This window comes from Cnephaeus nilssonii, assembly GCF_951640355.1.
Source record: "Cnephaeus nilssonii genome assembly, chromosome: 19".
Classification (NCBI taxonomy): Eukaryota; Metazoa; Chordata; class Mammalia; order Chiroptera; family Vespertilionidae; genus Cnephaeus; species Cnephaeus nilssonii.
The window spans coordinates 1661321-1686941 of NC_137090.1; the positions used below are offsets into that span (position 1 = coordinate 1661321).

The 25621-nt window shown below is 65.9% G+C and overlaps 1 protein-coding gene across 1 annotated transcript in view; it reads left to right on the forward strand.

The window, feature by feature from the left end:
- Positions 1-18140: 18140 nt before the first annotated feature.
- The window catches only part of RBFOX3 (RNA binding fox-1 homolog 3), a gene marked incomplete at its 3' end in the record, with an annotated part of 86886 nt that continues 79405 nt past the window's right edge, over positions 18141-25621 (forward strand). The window contains exon 1 of the mRNA XM_079797785.1: positions 18141-18232. The remainder of the gene's footprint in view (positions 18233-25621) is intronic.

Sequence of the window (25621 nt, forward strand, 5' to 3'; positions counted from 1 at the left end):
GGGAAGAGGGAGAGAGAGAAACATCCATGATGAGAGAGAATCGTGGATCGGCTGCCTCCTGCACGCCCCGCACTGGGGATCGAGCCCACAACCCGGGCCTGTGCCCTGACCGGGAATTGAACTGTGACCTCCGGGTTCCTAGGTCGACGCTCAGCCCTGAGCCAGCGGCCGGGCCGTGTTCCTGTTCTTGTTCCCACTGTCGGTCTTGGTGGCGTTTTCCCCAAACCCGAGGGCCGGTGCCGTGGCCCCCACGACCGAGTTCCCTCCTCCTTCCGTCCATCACTGACTCCCTGGCAGTGCCCCGCGGCTTGGGAGTGCTTTGGGGGAGAGGACTGACTCGTGGGGCGAAGGGGGAGGTCTGGCGCTCTCCGGTGCGTCCCATCTGGGTTTCCTGGTTGGAGGCCAGCGAAGCAGGAGGACGTTCCCGTCACGGTGGCTGCCAGGGCCTCAGGGATCACCGGGAGGAGACCGGCTTGCAGAGCAGCCTGGGGAGAGGCCTGGATGCTGCTGCCTGTGCAGCTGTGGCCGTGGCCGTGGCAGCTGTGACCGTGGCCGTTGTGGCTGTGACCGTGGCGGCCGTGGCAATAGCAGGATGCTAAGAGAGGCCCCGCCCCGCCTCCTGCCCGCCCCAGAGCGCGTGGGCTGAACGCCGGCGGCAGAGGCAGAGGCCAGCACCCGCTCGGGCTGGAGAGTCCGGAGCCTCGGTGGCCCGCGGGGGAGGCGTGGCCCCGCCTCGGAGGCAGCGCTTTGCCACGCCGTCGGTCGCTCTGTGCTTTCCCTGGCGCCGGCCGGCGTGGTCGCTCAGAGCCCGTGCTGGACTTGGTGTCAGGTTGCTCCACCTCAGCACGTTGACCTTCCGCTTCCTGGTGGTGCGGGCCGTCCGGGCATCAGTCCTGGCCTCCTCTTCCTGTCGCCCCACGCCCCTCGCCCCTCGCCAGGGGAGAACCCCAGCCCTTCCTGGGGGCACAGCCAGCCTCCAGACGCTGGGCCGCAGGGTGACACCGCTGTCCCCACGAGGCCATGAGCCAGCCTGGCCTGTGGCCTGTGTCAGGGGCACGTGTGGGGCGGGTGTCGTGTGTGCAAACATGTGCACTGTGGGTGTGCTGAGACGTGTGCAGGTGTGTGGGTGTGTGTGCAGGTGTCTGTGTGAGAAGGGTGTGTGCAAACGTGTGCACTGTGGGTGTGCTGAGACGTGTGCAGGTGTGTGGGTGTGTGTGCAGGTGTCTGTGTGAGAAGGGTGTGTGCAAACGTGTGCACTGTGGGTGCTGAGACGTGTGCAGGTGTGTGGGGCATGTGCGTGGCCCCACCATGCCGGGCTCCCCTGCCTCGTCCCCCAACCCCAGCCTGCACCCCTCCCGAGGGGTCTTGGGAACAGCCTCAGGGCAGGGCGGTACCCTCTCTGCTGGGGGCAGAGACCCCCCCCCGAGGCTGGTGATGACGGGCAGAGACCCCCCCCCCCGAGGCTGGTGATGACGGGCAGAGACCCCCCGAGGCTGGTGATGACGGGCAGAGACCCCCCGAGGCTGGTGATGACGGGCAGAGACCCCCCGAGGCTGGTGATGACGGGCAGAGACCCCCCGAGGCTGGTGATGACCGGCAGGGGTGTTGGCATCGCGGGTCAGCCGGGTACTCGGGAGGAGAGCTCTTGGGGGTTCAGGCTCCGGCTCCCACGATCTCATGGAGCCACTCTGGCCCTCTGAGCCTCCATTTGTCATCTTTCCTCAGGAGGCACCTGCCCTCCTGTCCTCACGCACGCCTGCCCGCTCCTGGCGTGTCCTGTTACTCATGTCGGGCCCAAGGTCACCAGAGACTGAAGAGTGAGGTCGGGAGCGGAGCGCAGGCTCGCTGGCCCTCCTCGTTGGCTAACCAGGCGTGTATGTGTGTGCGTGCGCGCGCGCAAGTGCAGTGTGAGTGTGCATGTGTGCGCACATGAGTGTGCATTGTGAGCACACATGTGCACAGGTGTGTGCAGTGTGCTGAATGTGTGGGTGTGCATGCAGTGTGAGCATCACATGTGCACACATGTGCAATGTGAGCATGCACGTGTATCTGTGCACGTGGGTGCAGTGTGAGCATGCATGTGTATCTGCAGCGTGAGCGTGCATGTGCACACACGTGTGTGTAGTGTGTAGATGCTCACACATGCGTGGCATGTGCTTATATGCACACACGCTCATACACTTGCATGCACGCTCACACGTGCACTGTACATTTGTGCACACGTGTGTAAAGACGAGGGAGAGCCCAGACCTCCCGGAAACCTCTCAAAGGCCTGGCCTGTGCCCTCCGACGCCGGCCATTGCCACTGCGGCTGGTGGGCCGCGGGCAAAGGAGAGGAGAAATGAAATGTCCGCCAGCTTTGCAGCGTTACCGCTTTTACCAAAAATCAATGGCACACAGAGCCATTCCACTCCGTCTCCCTTAAACAGTGTCCCCGCGTGAGAGCAGGGGGCGCCCGGGCGGAGGGGGGTGCCTGGGCCCCAGCTCTGTGAGCCGCTGGCTGCTGCCCCCCCGCAAACGCCCACTCACCTCGGCCCATCAGAGCGGGATTTACGGCCGGGCCGCGCCGCCCGCGCCCGCTCTCCCAGCTCCATTCCCGCCATCCATCACGGCTGCCGCGGCGCCAGCGGGACAGTTAATCACGGCCGACTTTCCACCTTGTCACCCGGCTCTGCTGGGGGAAATGTGAACCGTAAAATTAAAATCCCGGGACTCGGGAATTGGGAAGAAAGAGATTTCCCAGTGCCCCCCTCTCCCCCTCAGCCCCCCCCCCCACCAGGATCCAGAGCTGCAGGCCCCACCCGGATGGATTTCCTCCTCCCGCCCCGGGTTCCAGGCCCGGCCTCGGGACTGCCCCCACCCCGCTCCGCTCCCTGCTCCTGCTCCAGAGCAGCCCTTCGGGAGGGAAGACGGGGGCGGCCTGGCTGACCTGAGAGGCAGGAGGGGGCACCTGGTGGGGGGGTGACGGGGTCTGACTGGAATCTGACTGCGGAGAAGGGAGGTCCCAGCACACGAGCCTCTGGGCTCCTGGAGGCCGCGCCCCGCAGGCCCATCCCCGCCGGCCCCCCCGCCCCGTGGTCCTGGGCCAGGCTCGGGGAGAGGGGAGGCCCGGGCGGGAGCGGCCCACGACTGTGCAGCAACACGCGTGTGGGCCGAATTTCCCAGCCGTGTCTGGAGATCCAAGCAACACTGCGTGGCTTCTGGGCGGGGACGCGTGGGCCTCACTCCGGTCACTTGATCTTGGAGAGCGGGGGCCGGTCACCCCAGGTCCTGCTCTGAAAGACGGGGTATCTTCATTTCGTGTTTAGTTTTATTTGGCGGAGGAGCTGGGGAGACGGGACAGAAAACGCAGTGTGGGGCCTGGGCCCTGAGTCGGGCCAGCAGCAGAGAGGGGGCGGTGGGAGCTCCCCGTCAGCTCCCCGGGGTGCACGGAGGGTGGTGTGTGTATGTGTGTGCACGTGCGTGTGCAGAAGGATGGGGGTGGCAGGCGCTGGGACAAATGTTTCCAGACCCCAGAGGCCTGAAAACCCCGCCCCCCCAGGCCAGGAGACCCAGGTTTCAGGGGTGCAGCCGGACGTCTGCCTGGGGTGGGGGTGTCTGGGGATGGACTGCTCGAGAGGCCCCCAAGAACCTGCCCTCTGTGACCCCGGAGCCCAGCGACGCCGTGTGACGGAGGGTGACAGTGATTGGCAGCTGCTGTCAGAGGTGCCGCGGGCCGCCTCGCCCGGCGCTGCCCCCTGCTCATCATTTATTTAACCGTCTTTCTGATTCTGGAGGAGTCACGGGAGAGGAGGGACGTGGAGGGGGGCAGAGACCCCATCCCCGGAGGGCGCTCTGAGGGAGCAGTATCACCCCGGCAGCTGTCAGTCAAGGCCAGGCCCCTCCCAGGCCTTGGGCACGGGCCCTGGTCATGGCAGACCTGGCGGGGGGAGGGACACCCGACTCCAGGGAGGCTTGTGGGGAGCAGACAGCCGCAGGGGTGATGCTGGGAAATGGAGGGCAGGGGCTCCAATGCCCTGAGCTCCCCGAGGCCCCTGCAAGGAGGGGGGTGGCCAGCGGGGAGGGGAGTGGGGGGGCGGGTCACAAAGTGACAAGCCAGCCTGGGCGTGGCCTTGGCTCCGGGGCCTCCGTCTCTAACCGGCTTCTCCCCAAGAGCAGAGGACGCGGCCCAGCGAGGACCCTCCTGCCCTCCCCGGGAGGCCGGGGCGCCCCCGGGCCTGGGTGGGGGGCAGCCAGGGGCCCAAGAGCGTGACCTTCACAAACGGACCGCAGCTTCGAGGAGGGCAGAGGCCGGCCTCGGAGGGGGGTCTCTGCCCCAGGACTCTGCCGGCCTGGCCTCCTCTCGGCCCCCTCTTCCTCTGGGCGCGCCCGGGCCCCCCGCACGTGTCCACTAACCCTCCCTCCCCGCTGCCCCCACAGAGGGCTGCTGCCCGAATGGGCCCCTCCCCCCGGCAGCACGGCCCCGGTCCCCACGCTGCCCACACGGGCAGATGCCCCGCGGCTGCCTGCTGCGTGAGCCGCCGCCCACATTCCCGGGAGACCCATCTGCCGCGTGTACCCGCTGGGCGAGGAGAACGCCGCGCAGGCCGCGGGGGAGGGCGCGGGAGGGGCACGGCCAGGGGCGAGCACGGCAGGGCCCCGGGGCTGGGGTGAGGGGTGACTGGGCTGTCGGAGGGTCACCTTCCCAGTCATGTTTTGCTCAGGACAGTGTCACAATGGTCTGGATCCCCAGTACACGGTGCGGGCGGGCGTGGGAGGAGAGATGGGGGCGCCCGGCAGGGAGAGGTGTGGCGTGGGGAGGGCGCGGCGTGGGGAGGCGCAGGTGGCCTTTATTTCCCATCGAGGCGCAGATGGTGGGTTCTGACCCTGATGGAGTCGGCAGAACCCGCTTCGTTCCGTGGCCATCGGCCTGGACAGGCCTGGACTTGCTCACCTGGCAGCTGGGCCGCGGGCCCCCGAGGTCCCCGTCATTTGTCCCAGTCGCCTTGGCTGTGTGACCAACCGCCCGTAAGTCATTGGCTTAGACTTAGAGGGCGATGCTGTGCAGTCGGATTCCACTCGCCACTTCGCCCACTTGCCGACCTGGATTTGTGAGCACAAAGCGGTGCAGAGGGCGCAGACGGCGTGGAGGTCACGGCAGAGCCCCGGCGCCGGCTCCAGCTCGGGCGGGAAGGGGCCGCCGCCTCCTCGGTCAGAGCGGGTGTGAGCCGCCGGCTACTCCGCGCCCTGGTCTGTGCGTTTGGGTGCTTTCTGGGGGTGACGTTGGTGTTGACGATGGCCCCTGAGCGCAGCGCCGGGGTGCTGTCCGTCCGTGCCCCTGAGCGCGAGGCTGTGCCGCGCCCCCTCGCCCCAGGAAGCACGCGGTGGGAGGGGCTCCGTGCAGGCAGAGCGAGTGCGGCCGCCCCTCGTCGTTAACGATCCCGCAGCGTGAAGTGAACAGCAACTTTGAGCAGAAGCGCGAGCGGGAGACGGTGCTGGTCGGCAGACGGGTGTGGTGACCAGGGTCCCGGACGCCCCGGGGCGACGGGTCAGTCCTCGCTGACGACTCTAGAGCAGGGGCGGGGACGTCCGGCCTGCGGCCGGAGAAGGCCGGTGACATCACCTGGCCTGGCCCGCCAAGGCACCGGGGAGTTAATACAATGTCTGACCAGACGCGGCCGGCTGGTTGTTCAGTGGGAACCCCTGTACGGCCGCGATGCTGTTCAATAGCCAAGGCCCGGGCAGGGAAAAGGCTCCCGCGTGGGGGGGGGGGGGGGGGGGGACAGAAACCACGAGTCACTCCCACCGCTGCCTGCGCGGGGCCTGCAAGTGGCGGCGTGCGGCGTGCGCGGCTGGTGCCTGGCTCCTGGCTCTCGGTGGGCTCTGTGGGCTGTTCATTCAGGGTCCAGAGCTCCCGGGCACCTCACCTCCTGGCCGTGGCCGTGGCCGTGGCCCAAACCTAACAACACACAGGCCGCCCCAGAGCCTCTGCCTGCAGGGCCGGGCCTCCCCTGGGAGTGGGTTCAGGTTCACTAATTCTGGGCCGTGACCCCGGGGAGCAGGCGGGGAGACGGGGAGACGGTGAGACGGTGGGACCGAGGGGCGAACGGTGACACGAACGGCAGCGCAGGCCCCCTCTCCTGGCACATTGGGGTGCATCCTCTCGGCGGCTGCCTTTGGGAAGTCCTGTGGCCTCGCCCATCTTCCTGTGGGGAGCAGGGGATCACTCATGATTAAAAAGTAATAATGACCCGCAGAAGGAACTTAGCTGTGCATTCCCCGCGGGGGGGGGGGGGGCAAGCTATTTTTAATGGTCTCCATGGCGACAGAGGTTTTGTTTACGGTGATTTCCCCCTCTCTTTTCAGCCAGGCGATCGCTGATGTGCATCTTGTTACAGAACGCCGCCGGCATGTCCGCGGTGTGGACAGGAGTGGGGCCTGGGCCCGGGAGGGGCGCCGAGGGAGCTGCCGAGCGCGGGTGCGAGGGTTCGAGGCTTCCCTGCAGCTGGCCAGCCCCAGCCCCTGTGCCCTCTGAGCGCTGTCCGCGCCCATCCCTGCAGAGGGCCTGCCTCGCCCGCCCCTGCGCGCACCTTCCGACGGCCCCTCCGTGCCCACTGCTCCCGGAGTCCCCTTCTTCTTCTTTTTTTAAATGTTTTTATTGATTTCAGAGAGGAAGGGAGAGAGCGAAACGTCAGTGATGAGAGAGAGTCACGGATGGGCTGGCTCTGGCACACCCCACTTTGGGGATCGAGCCCGAAACCCAGGCCTGTGCCCTGACCGGAAATTGAACAGGTGACCTCTTGGTTCCTGGGTGGCCACTCAACCGCTGAGCCACCCCGGCCGGGCCAGAGGCCCCCTCCTCGCTCAGGGCAGTCAAGCGGGTCCCAGCATCTCCCCGCCCAGCACACGGGAGTCCGGCAGGGCCAGTGGCTGAGGGCACACGGTAGGTGCTCAGCTAATGCACACGCTCAGGAACAGCCAGGGCTCCTGTTATCCAGCCAAAGCCCGCGCACAGGGCTCCTTCCGGCCGCCGCCCGCCCCTCCCTCCCGCCTGCCCAAGGTGAACCTCACCCCGTCCTCCTGTGCGATTCTCGGGGCTCCTCCTCCTCCCCGTCCCGGAACCTCCTGTCTTCCTGTCACTCCCGCCTCCTGGCCGAACCCGACCAGACCCGGGCCTGATGGGCGTTTCGCGTGGTGAGTGATTGCCTGTTCCCATCGCGCCTCTGCAGAGCAATTACATGCTTCTGGGGAGAAGGCAGGACACGCTCCGCGCACATTTCCACGGTCCGCGTGCCCGGCGCCTGGGAGGCGGCCCCCCTCCCGCTCCCCCGGGGCAGCCCCTCACGGCGGGCGGCCGCTCCAGACCCTGTGTTACCGCGCTGTCACCGCCCGGCTCCCGCCAGAGGCTCGTGTGTTGCTCACTAAGTGCCCGCAGGGACGCAGGGGCGTGCTGGGCGTCGGGGGCCCTGTAGCTGGCACCCCACGATCGCTGTCTTCCTTCGGAAAACCCAGCCTTGGGTCTCTGTGTCCCCCAGAAGGTGCCCCATGCGCAGCGGGTACCAACTAAGCCGCCACCGTGGCGTGGCGTGTGGTTCCGTGTGGGTGTCCGGGGGCCGAGGGCAGGGCCGGCTGGCGCTCGGGGGTGGGCTGCCCTCGCGGAGAGCTCTGGTGTGCCCTTCTAGAAGGACACGGCTCCGCTTCGCACAGGGACGGATGGGGGGGCCCTGCTGGGGGGCCTGGCTCCCCGGCCTTGCCCGCGGAGGCCTCAGGGATGGTCTGGCGCCCCAGGGGCGGCCCCCGGGCCCTGAGGACGGTGAGCCCAGAGGATGCGTGGGCGAGGGTCCTGCTCCCACCAGACGGAGGCAAGGGCAGGGTCCGAGTGGGGCTCGGGGGACCCAGCTGCTCCCCCCTGTGCCTTGGGGGGTGGGGCAGGGCTCCTGGCTGGACGCTGGCCCTTTAAACGACAGAACGAAGGAGGCCTCACGCGGTGGCCAGGCGCCTGAGCCCATCGGCTGCGGCTGCACAGGGGGTGCTGGTGGCTCCTGTGGCGTCCTGGCGGCGGGGCCGCCGCGTCCCCGTGTTGGAGGCAGGAACCGGAGGCTCAGAGAGGCCGCGGGAGCTGGCCGGGGTCAGAGCCGCGACCCCAGCCCTGCTCCGCACTCAGGTGCCAGGTGCGCCCGGCCCTGCCCCCTGACCCTGCCCCCAGGCCCTGCCCCCTGACCCGGCTCTGCCCCCCGACCCTGCCCCCCGACCCTGCCCCCTGACCCGGCTCTGCCCCCCGACCCTGCCCCCTGACCTGGCTCTGCCCCCCAACCCTGCCCCCAGGCCCTGCCCCCCAGCCCTGCCCCCTGGCCCTGCCTCCTCTGCTCACCCCGTCGTCTGCCTCCCACATCCCCTACGAGGACGCTGACAGCCAAAGGCGGCCCGGGCCCCAGGGCACCTTCTCTGGAACAGCCCGCGGCACCCACAGCCCCTCCTTCCAGGTGCCCCCCCCCATTCCTGCGCCCCCACCCCCCGCAGGAGCCTCGCTGCCTCCCCCTTCCGCGCAGACAAACTCACGCCATCTACTCCCCGGAACCCACGGTGATGGGGGGTTGGGTGCCCAGCCTCCGCCTGCCCCCCGCCCCCCATCCGGCCAATCCCCCCTCAGACCAGGAGAGCCCTCTGCTCCTGCCTCACAGCCGCCTGGTGGAGAAGAATTAGCTGTCCGCGCATCGGGCTAATGAATCTCACTCCCACTCGGGGGTTCGCAGGTCGTTTGCTTGCTCCACGCCGGCCCAGGAGGTGCCAACTCGGGCTGAGCAGCTGCCAATGGGTCCTGCCTCCCGGCCCCTCCCACAGCTCTCCGGAGACACACAGCGCCCACGGCACCCAGAGCACCCCCCAGCACGCACTCCCCCCTAGCACCCTCGGCATGCACACCCCCCTACGTTCCCCCCTCGGCACGCACGGCCCCCACCAGGCTCCAGGCGGGGCACGGCGGCACCTGCTTCTGCTCTTTCTCAGGCGCCCGGCGCCCAGGTAACCCAGGTGCCACCTGCAGGACACGTGTGGTGGTTCTGTGCTGGCCCGAGGGATGCCCTCACGCTGGGGCCCTTGATGGGCTGGCCGGCTGACTGCATGGTCCCCAGGGAGTCGTTTTTCTTGGCTTTTCTGTCCGTTCTCCCTATTCTGGTTCAAAGTTAGCTACCTGTTTAGAGCGGTAATACCCAGGGTCAACCACCTGGTGGCGCAGGCGAGCCACCCACAGGGCAGCCTTTGTGCGTGAACCGCGCTCCCTCCTCTCTGGTTTCGGGGTGTGTCATCCGAGAACCGCCCTGCCAAGTCACTGCAGCTCGGCAGCTCCTGCGTTGAGTGTCTGCCCCTGGTGGTCAGTGTGCGTCATAGTGATGGGATGGATGGTGGGAGGACACATAGCATATTAGCCTTTTATATAGATAGATTCCTCCCCGTTGCCCCCCTCCATTCACCTCCCGGGGAGCCCCAAGGTCAGTGAGCAGGAGCTCGGGGTCCCTTACCTTGTCATTGCCAGACTTCCCCCCACCCTGCACCCTGTTTGCAGAGATCCTGCTCCAACCCCCACCCCACTGATGTCCCTGGTCACGTACGGGACGCGGCTGGCTCCTGTGGGCCGAGGCCAGGCTGGGTGAGTCTGGAGGCCTCGGACTGCTGAGCGCTGGTGACCGGCTTCTGTGTCCCAGAAGCCGGAGTTGGTGAGAAGGAGGAGGACACGCAACGGGGAAGTAAAGGTTCTTTCTATCCGCCGGGCCTTGTCGGGGAGGAGCCTGCACCGAGAAAGCCGAGGGGGCACGCAGAGACGTGGCGACGGGACTGTCTCTCGCCCTGGACGTTGCCGGCCCTTTAGTACTTTCTCCCAGAATTAAAGGCGGGCGGTTCCGGCCTCTGTCCGCAGGGAGGGCGGCCCCAGGCTCCAGGTGGGGCTCAGGTTTACCTGAGGGTGGTGCACAGGAGCTCTGGTGGGGCCGTGAGCTGGCCCTGCAGTACCGACCATCACCACAAGGCGGCGCCAAAGGCTGCGGCACAGGGAGAGCGCGGACTTCCCCGGATGCAGGGATGCGCACCTGGTCCGTTCTCCCCGCCTCTCCTTCCGGCAGGTTCCAACCACCGACCACGCTGTCTTCCAATGAGCGGGTCAGGGGCCGGTGGGGGGCCTGTTGGAAGAGGCGCCCCAGGCCTGTGCCTCCTGGCTGTCGGCAGGCGGTCTCAGGGGACGCCAGGACGGAGCCGGGAAAGCCCGGATGGGCCTCCGGACAGGCTGTGGGGCGTTGGGTTCAGCTCTTGGCCTCGCCTACGTGATGACGTCTCTGAGTTGCGAACGTCCCTGGTGCTCTTGCTTGGAATTCCAGTTCTGGAAAAGGAAGTGTGTGTGCGTGTGAACTCACGCTTATTAGTGACTAAGCACCCATGGGGGCCGGTGAGAGGGGACCCTTCCTTCTCAGAGGCTCGGCGGCGTCATCACGTGCCGGCACCGGCCGGGCCACGCTCAGGAACACGGAGCCCGGAGCGTGATGTGTGACAAGCCCGCTTGTTTCTGGCCACACTGCGTGTGCGTCGCTGGGACGGCCCCGCCTCACGGTCCCCGAACTCCGAACTCCAGGACTCGGGCTCCCGGCAGCGAGCGAGGCGCCTGCACCCGGGTTCTGACAGCTTCTGTCAGGAGTGACACGGCCCCCCACCATCATTGCTCGAACCAAGCCCGGATGGCGAGGGAACCGCAGCCCGGCGCTGGGCCCAGCAGTGGCCGCCACGCACACGGAAGGCCTCCTTCTCCACGTGCCCGGGACTAGCCCGGCGCCGGTCTCGGGTCTCGCAGTTACCAGCCCGTGGATGGCCCGGCTCTGACGCACACAGGGTTCAATCACTCACTCGGGGTCTCGCCGCTGGGATGGGCTGAGCGGAGTTTCAGGCCGTGTGGCCAGGAAGTCTGTGCACAGAGCCGTCCGGTGGGAGGAGGCCTGAGGGTGGCCAGGCTGCCTCGGTTCCCTCCTTTTAACCCCACGTGTCCTCCTGCAGCGCACAGTGAGATGGCGGATGTAGAGGAGGAAGCTGAAATCGGACAGAGGATGAGCATTTAAACGATGATTCTTTAGCCTTTTAGATCAGCAATCCCCTTTTCTATGGATAAAAGCTCTGGCCTGTTTTCCAAAACGTATGCATGTATGTAACCTCAAATTGTCCACCACATTCTTTTCGTTAAAATATTTTTATTGATTTCAGAGAGAAGGGAAGAGGGAGAGAGAAACATCCATGATGAGAGAGAATCATGGATCGGCTGCCTCCTGCACGCCCCCCACCGGGGATCCAGCCCACAACCCAGGCCTGTGCCCTGACCGGGAATCGAACCCTGACCTTCTAGTTCATAGGTCGACACTCAACCCCTGAGCCACGCCGGCCGGGCCGCTGCATTCTAAAACCGTAGACCACGGTGAAGGTGGCTGGCACCCTTTGTGGTTGTCTGAAGAGCACTCGCCACCCTTTGAAAGGCCGATGTTTTAAAGCAGGGGGTAGCTTTGTGCGTATTGGCTTCTTATAGGTTTAACTGACTTTGTAGCCGAAAATTGAAAGAAAAATGTTTGCTTCTTGCCTTTTTTTTTTTAAAAAATGAAAACTATGGCAAACTTGAAAAGGAGGAGGAGGAGGAGGAAGCCAGTGGACAAATAAACCTACCTAGGCCAACACAGTTGCGGATGCTGGTCAGCAGCGTTGCCATGGCAGCAGGAAGCCTGGGACCAATTGGCCAAGGTGGGGAGCAGTGCCATGCACGTTTCTTCCACCAGGTGGCAGCAGTGTCCTCTCACAAACCACCTGCCACCTGCCAAGTGAGCCTGGGATCCAGGAAGGGGGCGGGGGCGGGGCCTTCCATTGGACCCCTCCTCTTACAGATAAAGAAACGGGGGGCCGGAAGGGAGGTTTGCTGCCCCAGTGGCCTGGGTCCCTACGTACCTCCCCCCGCCCCCCCACTCCACCCCATGGCACACACGTCGGCCTCGCAGTCGGGGCCTCATTTCCAATCCATCCCACCCCGTGTGGCCGGCATGAGCCCCGGGGAAAGCGTGGCGATGCTCTGGTTGGGCAGGAGGCACCGTAGGGCAGAGGGAAAGGGAGGTATCAGAGCACCCATTATCAGGATGAGGAAACTGAGGCTCGGTCCCCCCGTGGGGAGCTGGAGAGAGAGCCCGGCTCCCTCCCTCGGTGTTGCTGCTCTCGGGTGGCAGGTGCTGGGGTGGCTGGGCAGCCTGCTCTCCTCCTGCAGCGACGACAAAGCCTCGGAAGGTGGGAGCGGACGAGGGGCCGCGTGAGGACAGTGGTAGTTAGGACAACGGGCCTGGCTCCCGCCCCCTCCGCCCTGGTGTCCCCAGCGGATGCCCAGGGCATCCCTCCCGGGGCAGCGCCCGCTCCCTGTGCCTGGGTGGCGAGGAGCCCCGGGTGGGAGCAGCGTGTCCGGGCGCGTGGGGCCCTGTCCTGGGTGGGAGCAGCGTGTCCGGGCGCGTGGGGCCCTGTCCTGGGTGGGAGCAGCGTGTCCGGGCGCGTGGGGCCCTGTCCTGGGTGGGAGCAGCGTGTCCGGGCGCGTGGGGCCCTGTCCCGGGTGGGAGCAGCGGGCGTGTCCGGGCGCGTGGGGCCCTGTCCCGGGTGGGAGCAGCCGCCGGCCGAGGTCAGCGTGTCCGGGGCGGGACCCTTGTTGAATGCGCCGCTGTCGGAGCCGTGGCGGGAGCCTCGGTGAAGTGTCCGCGAAGGAGATAATTGAAAATCAAAAAAGACTTTGTTAATTTGATTAGTCGGAGCCGTGGCTGAATTGTTCTTCATCAGAAGAGATTTAATTCTGACACGCAATTAAGTCCTTCTGCTGGGAGGCCTCCGCGCAGCCGGCTGGGTGGCGGGAGGGGGGGGAGGGGGGGGCCCGGCGGAGGGGGAGGGGTGCTCACAATTGGGGGGGGGTCTTGGGAGAGGAGGGGGAGGGGTGCGGCCACCGGCACTCAGAGAGGCCAGACCGAGTGACCGGCTGGGGCCTGGGGGCCGGGGCGGCTTCCCCAGAGGAAGGAGGGGGGGGCCCGTGAGGGGGCGCCGAGTCGCGTGCCCAGGTCCCCGGTGGCCCGAGGGGCGGAGTGTTTGATTCTCAGGCGCAAGATAAGGGGGGCTGGGTCCCGGGACCCCGACAGAAGGTGTGCCTGAAGCCAGGAGCCATCAGGACCCGGCCCCACATGAGTCCCGGGGGAGCCATGGGCCTGCAGGTAGCCCAGGGCGAGGGAGCCGGCGGCTCGGCCCTCTCCCCACACGGCCCCTGCGCCCCACGTCCTCACCCTCCCTGCGAAGGAAGTCGGGTGTCATCTCTCCGGTGAGTCAGCGAGGTGGTGTCTGCTCAGACGTCACTCACGCCTCCCAGGGGGTCAGACAAAACAAAACGCGTCGGGAGGGACCGGAACGTGCGCCCCGTCTCCGGCCGAGACCTGGGCACCTCTGGGCGGCGGGCGGCTCGTCCGCAGTGCTGTCCCCGAGGCCGGGCTGTGACCGCCGCCCGTGCCAGGCGCCGGGGACCCGTCAGGGAGCCAGAGATAGCCCGGCCCCGAGGGCTGCAGGGACACGAGCGGGTGGGACGGGAGACGGCCTCCGCCTGGCGAGGGTCCGAGGTGCTTGGCCGGCGCTCGGGGCCCCGCCTCCAGGTCTCTGCTGGTCCCGTGTGGCCAGAGGCGCCTCTCGGAGCCAATCAGATGCACACATACACACACACACACACACCCCACACACATACACACACACACACCCCACACACATATACATGCACACCACCCCATACATACACATGCACATACCCACACATACACGTGCATACACACCACACACATACACACGCACCCCCCACATATACACATGCACACCCCACACACATGTACACCCCCCCACACATATACATGCACACACACCACACATACACATGCACACCCTCCCACACATATACACACACACATACACATGCGCGCGCACACACACACACACACACACACACACACACACACACGGGCACGCACACCCTGGATGAGCCCAGAGACCAAGAGTGAAGGGACTTTTCACACCCTGGCCTGCACCTCGCTCAGTGGTTGAGCGTTGACCTATGAACCAGGAGGTCACGGTTTGATTCTGGTCAGGGCACAGGCCCGGGTTGCGGGCTCCATCCCAGTGGGGGATGTGCAGGAGGCTGCGGGCCCCTCTCGCGGTTCCTGGAAGGAAAGAGAGAGGAGAACTCAGCGCCCTCCCTGTGACGGGACCGCTGGCGGGTTGTCTCCTTGTTTCTCCATTGATTCCGAGAGGGAGGGGGCGGGGGAGAGAGAGAGGCATCCATGAGGAGGGAGAACCCTCTTACGGAGCGGTGCCGTACGCCCAGTGCCGTCGGACACCAGGGGTTTCCCGTTCAGCGTCTGCTGAGGCCACGGCAGCTTCCTACAGGAATGTATGGGGCTGTCTTCTCTGCGTCTCTCCTTGGGATCAGACGCCACGCCCCCGCCCCGCCGCCGCCTGCACACGGGAAGCCGGGTCAGCGCCCCAGGTCCCTCTCGGTCCCGTTCGCCCCTTTTTCTCCAGAGCGAAGCCCGGTTCACTGGTGGGCGCGGGCCGGGGCTGGGACAGTGTCCCTTGGGGCCGAGGGGCAGGGTGGGCAGTGCTCAGGGCCGCCCGGGCCCGCCTCGCCCTCCTGCCTGCGCACCACCTCGCTCAGCAGGCACAGGCCCCGGCGGTTAATCAGAGGAGAGAAGAACTGCCCGGCCGGCCGGCGTGGCTCAGTGGGTGAGCATCGACCTAGGAACCAGGAGGCCAGGGTTCGATTCCCGTTCAGGGCACAGGCCCCGGTTGCAGGCTCCATCCCCAGTGGGGGGTGGGCAGGAGGCAGCCGATCCATGATTCTTTCATCATTGATGTTTCTATGTCTCTCTCCCTCTCCCTTCCTCTCGGAAATCAATAAAATATATTTAAAAGAGAGAGAGAGAGAGAAGAACAGACTCTGACCGGCATCCCCCGGCTGAGAGGAGAAAAAATACACCAACAAATGCCAACAAAATACAAATAAATTTCCCGGGCAGCCGTGGGGGGGGGGGGTGGGGGAGGCCGTTCTGCAGCTGACAGGCAGGAGCTCGCCGCCCGCTGAGCCCCCGGCTCATGCGTTATTCACCAGCCCGCCAGGCGCTCCCACGCGGGCCGTGAATCACCCGTGTGATGAATATTACACGAGGAAAGGCTGACACGGCAGGAGCCCCGGACAGGAGCCGCGCGGGCGGGGAAGGGGGCTTCCGTTGCCTCTAACGGCCGGTGGCCGGTGGCGGGTGGCGGGTGCAGCAGCGCCGCCGGCTCGGGCTGGCAGGCTGCATCCCGGGAGCGGACAGGCCCTCCCTCCTCGGCCTGCTCCGACGGGGATGCGCCGAGCGGGACCTGGCGAGGGAGCCAGGAAGAGGCGGCCTCCGGGCTCTGTCCCGGCCCCGGGAGGCCGGCGGAGGCCGCAGTGCGAGGCCTGACGGCTCAGGTGGCCGGCGGGACAGACAGCGGGGCGGAGGGGAGGCCCGCCGTCCACACCCCGCTCCGGCCCCTCCCCGCCTCCTGGCCCTCAGGGCGGGGCGCCCAGGGACATGGAGCGGAGTGGTTACACGCCAGGAGGGCAGGCGGTGGGGCCAGACGGACAGGGGGTGCTCTCCGTGCCGGCGGTCTGGGCAGGCGCCAGGGGGAGCTGCAGAAATGAGCTGGAACCGGTGAACTTCTATTTGGATGTTCCTGTGCATGCGCGCACACACGTACATAGGCACACACACTGCCATAAGCACATGCCTGAATTCCTGTGTGGGTAACTGCACGTGCCCACACATGTGCAGGTGACCACAGTGATGTGTGCATGACTCAGCACGTGTGCACACACACATTCACACATGCGCACACATGCACACGCACGCACACTCACTCACGCACACGCACACACTTCCATAAGCACATGCCTGAGTCCCTGTGAGGGTAACTATGCACATGCCCACACATGTACAGAGGCCCATGGTGCTATGTGCATGGCTCTGTACATGCACACACATGCATATACGCTTGCCTGAATTCCTGTGTGCACAACTATGTAACGCACATGTGTGCGCACGTGTGCGCGCGTGTGTGCAGCCATACCTGTGTTCCCATGTGCACGAGTGCACGCCGCAGACACGCAGAGGTACATTTCATCCTCCCTTCAGGTGACTTTTTGGGGAACCAACGGCCGCCACCCCGAGCCCGTCCTTATGCCGGTTGGTCTCCCGAGCGCGCCTCGCGGGCGTGACCCTCAGACGGGAACGGGGCTCAGTGCGTGGCCACCGGGACCGCGGGCGGGAGGGGCGGGCGTGGGCATTCTCTCCCGCGTCCGCACACGGCGTCTACCCCTCCCGCCTCGCCTGCCTGCGACGAGGAGCTGGCGTTGGTGGTTAGCCGCGCCCCCAGATGTTCGCACAGACGTTCTCCTCTCTTCCTTTCCCTTGTTGTTTTCCGTTCATCAAGCCCGGCGTCAGGAACCGCGGCAGGGCGCGCGCCTCCCGGTGTGGGAGCGCCAGGCCCACGTCAGGGCCCCAGGAATCACGCGCTCACCAAACCGTGGTTCCCTTTCGCCGCCGAATCGTGCCGCTTGCCAGGTGTGTGGGGACGTGCGGCGGAGTCACACCGCCCCGTCCGGCTGAGGAGACGGGCAGGGTGGAGGCAACAGAAAAGGGGGTGGGGAGGCTGCAGGGGGGCCCCCAGGTGTGATGGGGGAGATCAGTGGGCGACCGGTGGGCAGAATTCCAGGTCACAGAGGGATGGCGTGGAGGTCGGAGGTGGCGTTTGCGGGGAGAGAGGAGGCGCCTGCGTGGCAGTGGGGGAGGGAGAGTCCCGGGAGCCGGAGCCGGCGACCAGGGAGAGCGAGCGGACCGCAGAGGTCAGCGGAGGCACGGGGGCCGGCGTCGGGGGGAGGGCCTGCGTGTGCTCCTGTGGCTCAGTCCGCCTCGACGCCCTCTTTCCCGAGGACCTTTCCTCTCCTCCTGCGCCTCCCGCTCCGGGCACCTCTGCCCCCTTCCTTCTCTGTCGGCACCCCAGCCTCTTCGACGTGTACTTGGAAAATCCGGCCCGGACCCCCAGCCTGCGTGCGCGGTGGGTGCTGGCGGCCCTGGCGGACTCGGGCGCCAACGGCAGGGCACGTGTTAGCAAAGGAGACGAATCGGAGTAAAATGCCCCCCCCCGCCCCCCAGCCTGGCCGGCAGACCGCCCCTCACAGCGCGAACGGCTTCCCTCCGGTCTGGCTCTTACTGAGGTTCCCTCCAGGCTCGGCTCGGGGACGCCTCCCCGCCTCCTCTGCGAGCCCCAAAGTACCAGGACCCCTCGGCCTGGCTCCTCGGCGTCTCCACGGACATGTCGTGCATCGCTCGTCGCCAGCAGCCCCAGGACCCCCGGCCGCAGGAGCGCAGGCCGTGCCAACCGGGCAAAGGTCACTGTGGGCCCCGGCGGGTCCCCTTCCCCGAGGATGACCTGGGGTTTGATCGCGCGGCTTTTACTCGCTGTAACGCCGCAGGTGCCACCGAGGGGGACCAGGGCCAGAGCTGGGCACGCGGCTGCCCGCCGAGGCTCACGCTAGCCAGGGTGACGCTGAGCATTGTCCCCACCACGGCTCCGTCTGCTCGAGTGAAGAGAGGGCTCTGGGCGTCCCGCCATCGGCCTGGTGTCCCCCCGTCCGTGAGTGGTGCGCCCCGCCACCGGAGCGGGCAGAGCTGGGCCTCTGTGCCCGGCGGTGAGGGCGCCTCCTGCTTCCTCGGGGGCAGGGTTTGCAGGCGCCGCTCCCCTGACGCTCGGTCCTGGGACTTTTTATTGATGTCAGAGAGGAAGGGGGAGGGGGCGAGAGAAACACCAATGATGGGAGAGTCGTTGATCAGCTGCCTCCTGCACACCCCCTACTGGGGATGGAGCCCGCAACCCGGGCCTGTGCCCTGACCGGGAATCATACCCGGGACCCTGCGGTCCGCAGGCCGATGCTCTATCCCCTGAGCCACACGGGCCGGGGCCGGGCTAGCCCGTGTTTTACCTGGAGCACGGCCGGGGCGTGTGATGCTCTCCGGGCGGGCGGAGATGACACGGTGCTGTTCTTGTGCTCTCTCCCCACAGCGCGGCCTGGAGTCGGATCCGCCCGGGAGGAGCCGCCGCGTTTCCCCGAGCTGCTCTGCGGCCTCGGCTGGGCCCGTCCCGGAGCCGCCTGCAGGAGGTGAGTGCCTTGGCCGCGCCTTCTCTCCTCTCCGCCCGCTGGCTCTCCGATCCCGGCCCACGGAGGCTGGAGGCCGGGCTGGGCGGGAACGCGGCCTGGAGGGCTGGGGGGCCCTGCGGAAAAGAGGCGGGCCCACCCCGCCCCGTCCTTCCTGGACCCGTTGCGCTTTCCCCCTGCCCTTCCCGGTCCCGTCACAAAATGCACACCGGCGAGTGTATCATAGATAATTAATAGAGGATCAGCCAGCAGGGGCGGTGAGGAGGTAAATAATTTTGATTACCCTCGGGCTGCCCACGATCCCTGCTCTGCCTTTTCATTAAGCTCAGTTTACGGGCGGCCTGTGCGCTGTGTGTCATCCTGGCGGGTCCCTCCCCCGCTGCCCAGGGTCTCCCACGAGCCTGCCCTGGGCTGGACACGTGACCTCAGGACCTCGCGGGGCAGCGGGCCCGGCTCCGGCACGTGGCAGAGTGCTGAGTGCCGGGGCGGGCGGAGACCAGGCGGGTGGTGCTCAGCTCCCAGGCCCGCCCTCCGCCCGCCGTGGCGCTGCCCGGATTCCGGCGGACTTAGCGACCTTTACTGGGCTTGGCACCTGGGCTGTCCGCGCCAGCTCGCTGGGCTCCCCGGGAGGACCTGGCCTATGAACAGCCTGGCTGAGGTCCCTCCCTGCTCCCGGTGCCAGGGCAGGAAGTGGGTTAACAAATTCCAAAGAAGAGTCCTTCCAGAGGCCCTGGCCCACTCTGTCCCAGATGCTCCCCGAGCGTGGCCGATGGGCCCGGGCGGGGCGTGGGCTCCCGTCACCCGCCTCCTGCTCCACCCCCACCAGGCCCAGCGCCCAGCCGGCGGGTCTGAGGACAGGGCTCGGTGTGGCCTTCGGGTGGGGGGGCCGCACAGCGGAGGCGTGGGTTGATTTCACGGGGCCATGTGCCCTGGAGGCGTGTGCGTGAGGTCAGAGGTCGGGAGCCTTGTCTGCCTGGGAGGGTGGATGACGGATGAGCAACAGCCGGATCCGTGCCTCCTACCAGGCTGGGCCTCCTCCCGTCTGGCCCGCGGGCTCAGCACCGGCTGGCAGCGAGGCCGCGTGGGGCTGGCACCTGCCCCCGCACAGGGGCTCGGCCAGTGTCTGAGGAATGAGTGTGGCCCCACTGGGAGAAATGGGGTGAGAAACAGCCTGTGGAAGAGGGGGATTGGGGTGTCCTGCAGGCAGGGGTGTGTGAGTGCACCGGCCCCAGGACGCCGTGCCAGGCCTCAGGGCGGCCGGCCTCGGTGCTGCGGGCCGAGGGCACCTGCGGAGGCCGCGGTCAGGGCCCAGCGCCGAGCCCTCAGGACGCGGCAGCAGGTGCTCAGGGTGGAAACGGACCAGAAAAGCAGAGGGCGTGCGGCGTCTGGCAGGTGGACTCGTGTCACAGCCGTGGTCCGGAGCCTGGGGTGGCTGCTGCCCCACAGTATTTCGCAGACGTGTGCTCCGGTGGGGCCCACCTCCACGTGATGACTGAACATCATCTCATCGCGTAGAAGCGCCATCATTTACTTAACACCCCCCCCCCCCCCCGGGTAGGTTTCCCAGCTCCAAAGCAGGCGTCAGCCGCTGACCCGTTTTCCAAAACTCTGTGCCGCACTTTACGGAACGGAGGACTGATTCCCAAACACGAATCAGCAGGTGACTGTTCGCACCACAGCGGGGAGGCGGGGGGGGGGTGGGTGGGGCGGAGGCGCCCTCGGAGCGGGAAGAGCGTCTGTGAGAACCGGCTCCTCCGGCGCTCGGGCTGCCGTGGATCCACCCGGGCTCACTCCACCCGCCCCCCCCCTTCTGGAGCGTTCCCAGCACATGTGTGCACACAGTCACAGAGCACGTTACACACACACACATCATAGACCACGTTACATATACACAGTCACAGAGCACGTTACATACACACACATCACAGACCACGTTACATACACACAGTCACAGACCACATCACAGACCATGTTACATACACACATCACAGACCACGTTACATACACACAGTCACAGAGCATGTTACATACACATGTCACAGAGCACGTTACATACACACACGTCACAGACCACGTTACATACACACATGTCACAGACCACGGCACAAACCACGTTACATACACACACGTCGCAGACCACGTTACATACACACACGTCACAGACCACGTTACATACACACACGTCACAGACCACGGCACAAACCACGTTACATACACACACGTCGCAGACCACGTTACATACACACACGTCACAGACCACGTTACATACACACACGTCACAGACCACGGCACAAACCACGTTACATACACACACGTCGCAGACCACGTTACATACACACACGTCACAGACCACGTTACATACACACGTCACAGACCACGTTACATACACACACGTCACAGACCACGGCACAAACCACGTTACATACACACACGTCGCAGACCACGTTACATACACACACGTCACAGACCACGGCACAAACCACGTTACATACACACACGTCACAGACCACGGCACAAACCACGTTACATACACACGTCACAGGGCACGTGCCAGAACACCTTTACGCTCACCAGCGGTGGGCACTGGGGGGCTCCCAGCCCTCGGCTGTTGTGAGCAGCGCTGCTCTGGGCGGGGTGTTTCTGCTCACTGGTCCTGGCCTGGTGGAAGGTGACCTGATGTAGAAACTCACTTCCCAGCGAGCCTTTCTCTTCCCTCACCTCTCACGCACACTCACTCACACCCTCACACACTCAGTCTCATACTCAGTCATACACAATCATTCACATGCTCACACACATACACTCACCCACACACTCACATTCACTCTCACTCACACTCATACACACATTCACACACACACACACTCACATTCACACACACACTCATTCACTCAAACTTACACACATATTCGCTCTCTCACTCACACACACACTCATTCTCACACTCAGTCATACACAATTATTCACGTGCTCACACACAGTCACACACTCACACACATACACTCACCCACACACTCACACTCACTCTCACTCATACACACTCACATTCACACACACTCATTCACTCAAACTTACACACACTCACATTCACTCTCTCACATTCACTCATACTCACGTACACTCATACACACACACACTCACTCACACACACTCATTCGGGAGCAGTACCCCCGCCCCACGTCCTGCTCTCTGGTCTCTGTAGCCACCCCCGTCCCGCTCGCGGCCTTATTTATTAGCCCGTGTTCTGCGCTCGCCGCCTCGTCTCGGGCCCAGCTGCACCTGCTGCGGGAGCCCGCGGCCAGTGCTGACTGCAAGCAAAGCTCCCGCCACCGCGGCCGCCTCCCGCTGAGCCGCAGCCAGCAGGACGCCGTGCTCACTGCGGCCACCGCTGCTGACCCACCCGCCGCCAGGACGGGCACTCGCGTCTGCCTGCCCGGCCACTGAGGTCGCTGCCCTGATGGTTCGGGTCGCAGCCCCGCCAGGACCCACCCTCTCACCCTCTTCCGCCCGGACCCGCGTCCTCCCACCCCGCTCTCCGGGTGCAGAGCTGCGGCGCAGAAATGCAGGAGGCGGGCCTCACCCTCCCACGCTCGCCCGCTCCTGCCAGGAGCCGAGGACTGGCCGCGTCCTGGCCGCCATGCCCCGCCCGCTGCCGTGGCCCTGACCAAAGGCGCGGCTTGCTTTTTTTTGTTTGTTGGTGAATCCTCACCCGAGGGTATTTTCCCACTGATTCTTAGGGAGAGTGGGAGAGAGAGAGGGAGAGACAGAGAGAAACATCGATGGGAGAGAAACACATCGATTGATTGCCTCCTGCACGACCCCTGACCAGAGCTGGACCAAAGCGGAGCCTGCAACCGAGGCATGTGCCCTTGACCGGAATCGAACCCGGGACCCTCGGTCCACAGGCCGACGCTCTATCCACTGGGCCACACCAGCCAGGGCTCGAAGGCTCAGCTTTCTGAAGGCCCCTGGGCGGGCTGGAGTCTGCACACGGTCAGTGTGGCTGGTGTGTTGTGACCCCTCTGTCCGGAAGGACACGCCCCCGTGTCCTGTGCGCCCAGGTGCCCGGGTGTTTGGCTGCAGAGGTCACATGACCAGGCGAGCCGGATTCCCGCGGCCCCCCCCCCCAGGGGCCGGCCTGGGATGTGCCAGACGCCCCCCTCCAGCACCGAGGTTCCCTCACAGCCAAGTGGCCGGTCCCCGGATGGACGGAGGGCACCCTGGCCACAGAGGAGCCGGCGATGGGAGGCCCCTGGCCCCTAGGACAGCGGGGAGGTGCAGCAACTGAACCCCTGAGCGGGAGCCCAGAGGCCAGGGCTCTGCTGGGGCCGCTCTCATTCAGCTCTGACGTGACCCCAACTCGGGAGGCCTCGGACCCGAGCGTGGCCCCTTGGGGAGAAGGGGGAGCTCGGGCGCCCGACGAGGAAGGCCGCAGGCCCTGAGGACGTGGAAATGACAGGGACGCTGTCCCGGAGCCGGAGAGAACCAGCTGGTGGGGAGGAGGGGGGGGGGCGTGAGGGGGAGGGCTGGTGCCACGTGGCTGCGGAGGAGGCACCCGCTGGCCCGGGCACAGGGTCCTCCTTGGGTCCTTTCCCGGGAGCCCAGCCCCCTGGGGAGGGGACCCCTGAGGACCACTGTCCTCCTCCCGGCCCGGGGCTCGCCCTTCATGCAGGGGTGCCCCTTGCCGGCACCCTCATCCCCCTCATTGTGTCTGCGTGCTCGTCTGGCACTTTTGTGTGGAGCACGGCATGACTCCGGACATGATGTGGTTATTACGTAGTGAGGCAAATGCCCTAAACCAAGGGAGAAACTCCCATCAGACTCTGTGTGTGTGTGTGTGTGTGTGTGCGTGTGCCTGTGCATGTGTGTGTGTGTGTGTGTGTGGACAGTGGTAACCTTTTGGGGGGGTTAGTTTGTTACAGTATCTTGCTGATGGCAGGTCATTTTTGGAAAAGTTCTTTTGTGTTTTCTGTTTGAGTCTGCGCACTGGGGAGCCCCATACACCCCGCGCGGCGGATCTGGCTGCGTCAGCGCTCTGCGGAATGAACTGCTCTTAAACGCGACGAAGGTCTCTCTAATTCACCTCGCTCGCTCGGCCTCCGCCCTCCACCAGCCCCTTCCCAGCACCCCACTCCTGCCCCAGCACCTCCCCCCACCAGCTGTACCTGAACGCGGGGAAATGGAGATGGCCCTTCCCGGGAACGCCGCGACTCAGGACTGTATACAGAGAGCTGCACGGTCCCACCGCCGCAGACAGGCGGACAGACAGACAGACAGGCGGACAGACAGACAGACAGGCGGACAGACAGGCGGACAGACAGACAGACAGGCGGACAGGCGGACAGACAGACAGACAGGCGGACACACGCGCCCGCCCATGCCGTGCACCCCGCACTCCCCAGCGTCTGGTAAAGGGCCGTCGCCCGACCAGCACGGACATGCTGGCTATCCTCGCACTCCACCGCTCTCGGCCGGGCACGGACACGCCAGCTCACCCCTGAGCCGTGCCCGGAGCGGCCCCTTGGCCCGTGGCTCCCCTCCGGCATGGTGTGCCGTGGGGAGGCCGGGGGGCGGGCAGGGCACCACGTGTGACGTGGCAAGAATGTTTGGAAACACAACATGCAAACCAGCACCTCTGGGTCCTGTGCTCAGCGCCGTCCCTCAGGCTCAGACCCGCGGCTCTCAGCTTGGAGTCAGCCAATCTTCTCCGACTTCCCAGGGGCAGGGCCCCCCTCCCCTCCCCCGTTCCCTGAGCTGGAAGCCACTTGCCAGAAAGGAATTGGCTCCTGCCCAGAATGCACGGAGAGGCCAGGGCCGCAAGCAGCCCTCCCCCCCGCCCCCCTCCCGCCCGGTACGCATCCAGTCCCCCCTGCTCTCCCCACAGAACGAATCTCGATTTAGGAAATCAGTCCCGGCAGCAGCCGTGTCTCCTCCTTAACACGCTCCAGTTGCAGGGTCTGGAGACTGTGCCGTGGGCAGGCAGGACGCCTCCACAGGCGTTCCCAGCGTGGCGGATGCACCGTGCACACACGGCAGAATTACCTGCGCGCTGCGCGTCTCCCGGGCCCCAGCCGCCGGCGCCGGATAAAACCGTGGCCTCCTAGAAGATCCCCTAACCCGAGCCCGTCCGGGTGGCCGCTCCCTCGCGCACGGAGCCTCCGCCAAGGCCCCGGAGCGGGTGGGGAGGCGATCTGGGCTCGGGCACAGCTGTGCTCACCCTTTTCTTGGTAGAAAGAGGCTGAGCGGGCCCGGCCTCTCCCGTCACAAACCTCAGCCTCACCCGCCTCAGGGGCAACCTGAGTGGACGGAACCTTAGGAAGGTGTCCGAGTGGACGGAGGGTCGCGCGGAGAGGAGTGGAAACTGGTGGCGAGCCGTCAGGTTCCAGATCGACGGGGCAGGTCCGCCGTGACCGGAGCCTCCCTGGGCTGTGGCTGCGGCTCCAGGTGAGGAATGGGTGCCAGTGCTGCTAGGCGCCGGACACAGACACGCTGAGGCCACGGCACCAGCCCCGACCTGGAGCCCGGAGCCAGGAGGGGCGGCCCCCAGGCGCCCTGCGGCCGCTGTCCGTGGTGCTGACGCGTTGCTCTCCGCATCCCGTGTCTCTTCCTGTTTGGGAGAAGCCAGGCGTCTCCGGCGTGAGGGGTGTGAGGTGCGGGATGTGCGGGCAGGGGTTCCTGATCGGACCTGCCACGCTGCCCTCGGCCTCCCTTCTGCCGGCGGGGGTGTGTGGGTGTGTGTGTGTGTGTATGGGGGTGTGTGTGGGTGTGTGTGTGTGCGTGGTGGGGGTGTGTGTGTGTGGAGGGGGGCTTACAGAGTGGGGGAGCCGTTAAGAAAAAGCGGCGACTTGCTGGAGACGAGTGAGTTGCTTCGGTTTGCTTTTCTTTCCTTTTTTTAAAAATTTATGTTTAAAAAGCCCTTATTGCACATGTCCCTGTGTTCCCCCATGGACCCCTTCCAGCCCTCCCCCTGCCCCCGACCTTCCCGCCCTGTTGTCGGTCCGTGGGTCACGTGTGCATGCGCACGGGCCTTTGGTAGGATACCCCCCACTGCGTTGCTTTGCTAACCGCGTGAGGCCGCCGTGGGCAGCCTCGTAGCCTGCGCTCTGGATGTTGGCCTGTCCTGGTCGCTGGATGGGTGGCTGCGTGTGAGACCATGACGTTGCCTCCCGTGTGAGGCCCACCCGTGCCGGCCGAGGCTCCCATCAGCCCTGCCTCGTTTCTCCGTCCTGGAGCAGCCCTGGGCTGAGGCCCTCCCCCGGACGGACCCCACAGCCCTGGCCGTGGGCCTCGTCTCCTGCCCCTGACGCACACCATGGTGACAGGTGGCCCTCCCGCCTCGTCGCCATCCCCCAAAGCGGCGGGTTACCCACAGAGTGACTTGGGGTGAGCAGC